This window comes from Acomys minous (assembly GCF_964271855.1).
Source record: "Acomys minous genome assembly, chromosome: 6".
Classification (NCBI taxonomy): domain Eukaryota; kingdom Metazoa; phylum Chordata; class Mammalia; order Rodentia; family Muridae; genus Acomys; species Acomys minous.
Genome location: NC_140487.1, coordinates 43754788 through 43760469, shown reverse-complemented (window position 1 = coordinate 43760469; position 5682 = coordinate 43754788). Strand labels below are relative to the sequence as shown.

At 43.5% G+C, this 5682-nt stretch overlaps 1 pseudogene across 1 annotated transcript; it reads left to right on the top strand.

Annotated features, from left to right (window-relative positions):
* The first annotated feature begins 375 nt into the window (after positions 1–375).
* LOC311600770 (large ribosomal subunit protein eL24-like) lies at positions 376–981 on the top strand (annotated as a pseudogene). The gene has a single exon. The product of its transcript is annotated as a large ribosomal subunit protein eL24-like (transcript).
* The last annotated feature ends 4701 nt before the right edge of the window (positions 982–5682 follow it).

Genomic DNA, 5682 nt, shown 5'->3' with positions numbered 1-5682 from the left:
CATTGGGAATCAAATTTATGTCATCAAGTGTACCTGTCAAATGCTTTCACCTGCTGAGCCATCTCTCCAGCCTGCTAAAACAACTTATTATGTAAGCTGCATTAAGTTGTTTTCTGTTTGCCTACAGCTAAAAGCATCCCGCTATAACTGACACAGCTATATTAAACAGTGAGTGATTAAAACACAGTATGTACAATGTTGAATGACAATCTAGCTTGTTACCTAGAACCAGCATATAGTTTACATAAACGAGCACATTTTTTGTATGATGCCCTAGCTATACTGCTTGACTTGACCTAAGACATGACCTACGTTCACTTCAAACCCTATCTGCTCCAAACCACAGTGGAACTTACATTTTGACATGTAGTTCTTACTTGAATCATTCCACATTTCAGAAGCTAAATCTCGCTCTTCGCCATCTTCCCTCCAGCCGGCCGGCAGCTATCACCATGAAGGTCGAGCTGTGCAGTTTCGGCGGGTATAAGATCTACCCCGACACGGGCGGCCCTACGCCAGGACCAACGGGAAGGTTTTCCAGTTTCTTAATGCAAAATGAGAGTCCGCATTCCTTTCCAAAAGGAACCCTCAGCAGATAAACTGGACTGTCCTCTACAGAAGAAAACACAAGAAGGGACAGTCGGAAGAAATTCAAAAGAAAAGAACCCGCCGTGCAGTCAGATTCCAGCGGGCCATTACTGGTGCCTCTCTTGCTGATTTAATGGCCAAGAGGAACCAGAAACCAGAAGTTAGGAAAGCTCAGCGAGAGCAGGCTATCAGGGTTGCCAAGGAAGCAAAAAAGGCTAAGCAGGCATCAAAGAAGACAGCAATGGCTGCTGCCGAGGCCCCCGCGAAGGCAGCACCCAAACAAAAGATGGTGAAACCTGTGAAGGTCTCTGCTCCCCAAGTTGGTGGAAAATGCTAACTTGGTAGATCAGAGTTTAAAAATAAAGATGTTTCTAACTTGAAGAAGAAGAAGAAGAAGAAGAAGAAGAAGAAGAAGAAGAAGAAGAAGAAGAAGAAGAAGAAGAAGAAGAAGAAGAAGAAGAAGAAGAAGAAGAAGAAGAAGAAGAAGAAGCAGCTAACCCTCTCACAGGGACTAAGATGGAGTAGTCTAGACAATGTTTTACTCCTGACACTGGCCTCGATAGGCTTGCTTAGGAAACAAGAGCCCAGGCTGTAAGAGGAGATGCCTCGGGCTATATAGGGAGAGACAGAAGGAGTTTGCAGAAACAGCACTAAAGTAATAGGACAAGACCGGATTTAGGATGCTGCAGAGCTGAGAGGTTTAAGAATGTGAGGAAGACTCCTGTCCTATGAGTCGCTGGGAAACAGCTGCTCCATCGTACCTGATGAGCAGACTCTCTTGGACTGGAGTCTGCTCTCGGTTGATAGCTATTCTGTTTGCCGTAATATTTTTCTGAGGTGCAATGACAATCAGGTCACTGATATATGACCACCTTTTGGTGATGGATAAGCTCTCATCCACAGACTCAGGAGATTGATTCCTGTCTGCCATATGGTCCACAGTCATGAACTCTTACAGTCAGGCATACTAACAGACGCTGGCCTCAGTTCATTAGCGGCAGGGAAGACAGCTGCTCAGAACCAGGCAAATCCTTTTCTTTCTTTGGAATTTGAAATCATAACTATGAGAGACAACTGTTCTCTGTGGCACCATCTATAAGAGCTGTGGAGCCAGGCCTCATGGTACAAGCCTATAGTCCTAGATATTCAAGGAGACGGTGCAGGGGGATATCAAATTTGAGACCTACCTAGGAAAGTAAGTTGAAGGCCAGCCTAGATAGCTTGGTGGGACCCTCTCTCTAAATGACAAAAGGGGGCGGGGCTGGAGATCCAGATTAGTTACAGAGTGCTTGCTTACCATGTAGCACCAATCTAATATGAAGTTCAAGCCCCAGGACAAAAAAAAAAAAAAATGGAGAGAGGGGCAGAAAAACTGTATGGGGTGGCTATCATCTACCATCCATGAAAACAAACAAGGGGGGAAAAAAGAGGACAGCTTTCTCTCCGCCTCTGGTCCCGGCACCTTTAAGCATCTGTGGTTTGTGTCATCTTTGTACTCATTTGGCTACTCCACCACCACCTGCCATGAAATGTATTGCTTTCTCTCTATAACTGCATTGATCCCAAATGATTTTGTTTGCATTAGTTCAGGCTTGACTTTATTTATAATTAGCAGTCAATTAGAAGCGTCAGCCAAAAAAAAAAAAATCTGTAAACATGGTTCTTTGTAGATACAAAGACAGCACTGAGCAGAGAAGAGAGGAGCTGAGCCGTCTGGGGGTTGGTAACTCCTCTCTCCTTGTACCCCTCTCCCCATTGGTCTCGTATTCATGGGCTTCTGTCCCCTGTGCCTCTGCTTTCCTTCTCATACAGTCTTTGTGTGTGTCCTTGTTCCCACTTCCTCTGAAAGGCCTGTTGCCAAGCACAAGGAAAGGCCCAGGCTCCCGATGTGAGTCTCAGTTAACCACAGGCAGAAGGACAGATGGCAGACATCAGCTATGCTACTGCTCATTGAAACCCTAGCCTGATATGAGATTTCTGACACCACCAAGTAGAGCAAGAAAGTGGGAAAGTAATCACTAGGATAGTAAAATTATTTTGTGTATGGAATTTGACAACAGCAAGAACGGAATTGGTGCACAGGCCTTGAGTTGGGCATGAGCTATCCTGCATCATGGTTGTGCTGCAAAGGAAATTGTTTAATGTGAATGGTTGGACGGTGTGGCAACAGTGGAGCCTGACATACACACTTGATATCAGGATGATGGATGTTTAGATTTTTTTTTATTTCTATTGAAGTAATTACAACATTTATTTACTTTGCTTTTGTTGAAACAGGGTTCTCACTACGTAGCCTCAAAGTTGTGATATGTCCATCTCTGCCTCCTGAGTGCTGGGATTAAAGGTGTGCTTCTCTAAACCCTGGCTCTACCATGTTTAAATCTGTTTACTTTGATATGGAAGTCAAGCAACTACACCCACATAGATTAGTGGATCCAACTAAATTCCTTAGTTGACCTTGCCATGGTAGGACTTGAGACTTTTAAATATCTTATTTGTAATAGTTTCTGTTTTTTATTGTTAAATTAAGTGTTTGTTTGTTTCTTTGTTTGAGACAGGGTAACTCTACATATTCCTGGATGTCCTGGAATTCATTATGTAGACCAGTCTGGCCTGGAACTCACAGAAGCCTGCCTCTGCTTTCCAAGTGCTAAAGTTCTGGGTATTTTGAGAGTGGCAAAAGAAATGTTACGTGCCACAAGTAAAAGACTCTCCAAAGGGCTATTAGTACGTTTCTCAGCAGAAATTGTATAATCCAGGAAAAGTATGGAATGGGCTTTCAAATTGCTGGAAAAGCTGCTAATCAAGTCTAGCAAAGCTCTCCTTTATTCCTGAGAGAGAGTGAGAGAGAGAGAGAGAGAGAGAGAGAGAGAGAGAGAGAGAGAGAGAGAGAGACCCCCAGATAAATAAAGGCCAAAGGAATTCACCAGAAGCAGACCTGCTGTAGAAGTCCTGGTGGCTACTGTTTCCAGGAGCACTAATTACTGGCATGTCATTGTGTGAAAGTCAAGCTGTGTGGCCCAGACTAGCTCCCAGCCTCTGACTGTCCTCAGAATTCCTCGGATGGCTCCAGCCTCAGAGCAGCCGGCATTATGGGTTTATATTGCCTGGTGGGTTTCCCTGATAGACTTGAAATGTCTGGAAAGCTGTGTGGAGGCTGACCTCTATAATCCTAGCACTCAGGAGACTGAGGCAACAGGCTTGCCAGGGGTTCCAGGCCAGTGTGGACTACACAGTAAAACAAGTATGAAAGTTCATTGGCAAAGATAAATATATAACTGAGCTCTTAATACTCTAAAGTATGATGGTAGTGTGAGAGTCACTTTTAACTTAAAACTTAAAAGACAAGTGTTTAGTACTTTCTAAAACTCCAACAGTATTTCATCATGATCCACTCTATAAAGTTACGGATTGAGGGGAAGTAGGTATCTTCCTCAATTATTCCCCTTCTTTTTTACCCACCTGACTTTTCTTTTTTTAAAAAAATATGTTTCATCCGTTCTTTGAGAATTTCATACATGTGTACAGTGCGTCTTAGTCAATACCCACATCCCACCAACTCCTGAGGCCAAGGGGCTCCAGCACATGCCGCTTCCTGCCCTACATTCTCTTTGCTTTAATCCCCCACTGAGTCCAATTAGTGCCTCCCCTGGGCATACACAGGGACGTGGACAAGCGATGACAACCCTGAGAGAAAAGTGACTCTCCCTCAGGAGCGCTTCACTGCCAATAGCTCCTGGGCTAACGCTGAGGGATCCCTTGCTGCCTCCCAGCTGGGGCTTTTTAAACTGGCTTGATGTCTGCAAGTAATCACAGCTCCTGTGGATTGCACCTAATTTAGTCAAATATTTTTGAGATTGGGAGTGGGGAGTCTTTCACCAAACCTACAATAATTTCCAGGCATCCTCCTGTCTCCACTTCCTAGCCTTGGGATTACAGGTTTGTGTCACCATACCTAACTACTTACATGAGTACTGGGGATCAGAACTCAAGCCATCGTGTTTGCGTGGAAGCCACATCACCACCAAGCCATCTCCCAAGCACAGAAGTTACAAATTGTGATATAGACACATGGAATTTGAGAGCAAGGAGAAACAAAATTTACCTTTTGCATGCATTGAGACTGAACTGTTAGGAGCACTAAACAGGTTGGTTTAATTATAAGTTTGCTTATAAGGAAGGGGTGAGTAAGATGGCTCAGTAGGTAAAAGTGCTGGTTGCCAAGCGTGACAACCTCAGCTCAACTCCTGCATCCCACATGGTGGAAGAAAAGAACTAACTCCCCTAAATTGTTCTCTAATCTCTTTGCATGCATGGCACACACACACACACACACACAAGGTTGCATACAAAAACACACAAGTGTAAAAAAATTAAAATATGTCTTTTTTAAAATTTATTCATTTTTATGTGCATTGGTGTTTTGCCTGCATGTGTATCTGTCTGTGTAGTAAGGCTGTCAAGTTATAGACAGTTGAAGGCTGCTATGTGAGTGCTGGGAATTGAACATAGGTCCTCTAGAAGAGCAGTCAGTGCTTTTAACTGCTAACCCATCTCTCCAGCACCCTAAAATATGTCTTTTAATAGATGTTCAAAAGAGAAAAAGAATCAAGAGCTATGCCCTACACGTATCAAACCACCGAGGAAGACAGGAAGAGAAGAATACAACAGTGAAGACATTACAAAATAGAAACGAGAATAATATTTGCCAATAAATTATGTTAAAGTAAAATGGGTTAAATTTTTTCCACCAAAGTTTGTGATATGGTTGAATGAATTTCTGCCCCTTTTGACACGGGGTTGCATGTAGCCCAGAGTAGCTTTGAACTTGCTCTCTAGGCCAACAATGAACTTGAGTGCCTGGTCCTCCTGCCTCTACCACCCAAGAGCTGGAATTTTAAGTCTATACTACCACATCTGGCTTTGGATGGATTTTAAATTTTTTAAATGTCCAACCGTACGTCACCTACCAGAAGTTCATTTTACCCTGTTTGTTTGTTTGTTTGTTTGTTTAACAGGCTGTTGCTTTGTAGCTCCACCCTGCATTAAACCCCTTGGTTTCCCGCCTACTGGGAGCACAGGGAACTTAGCATG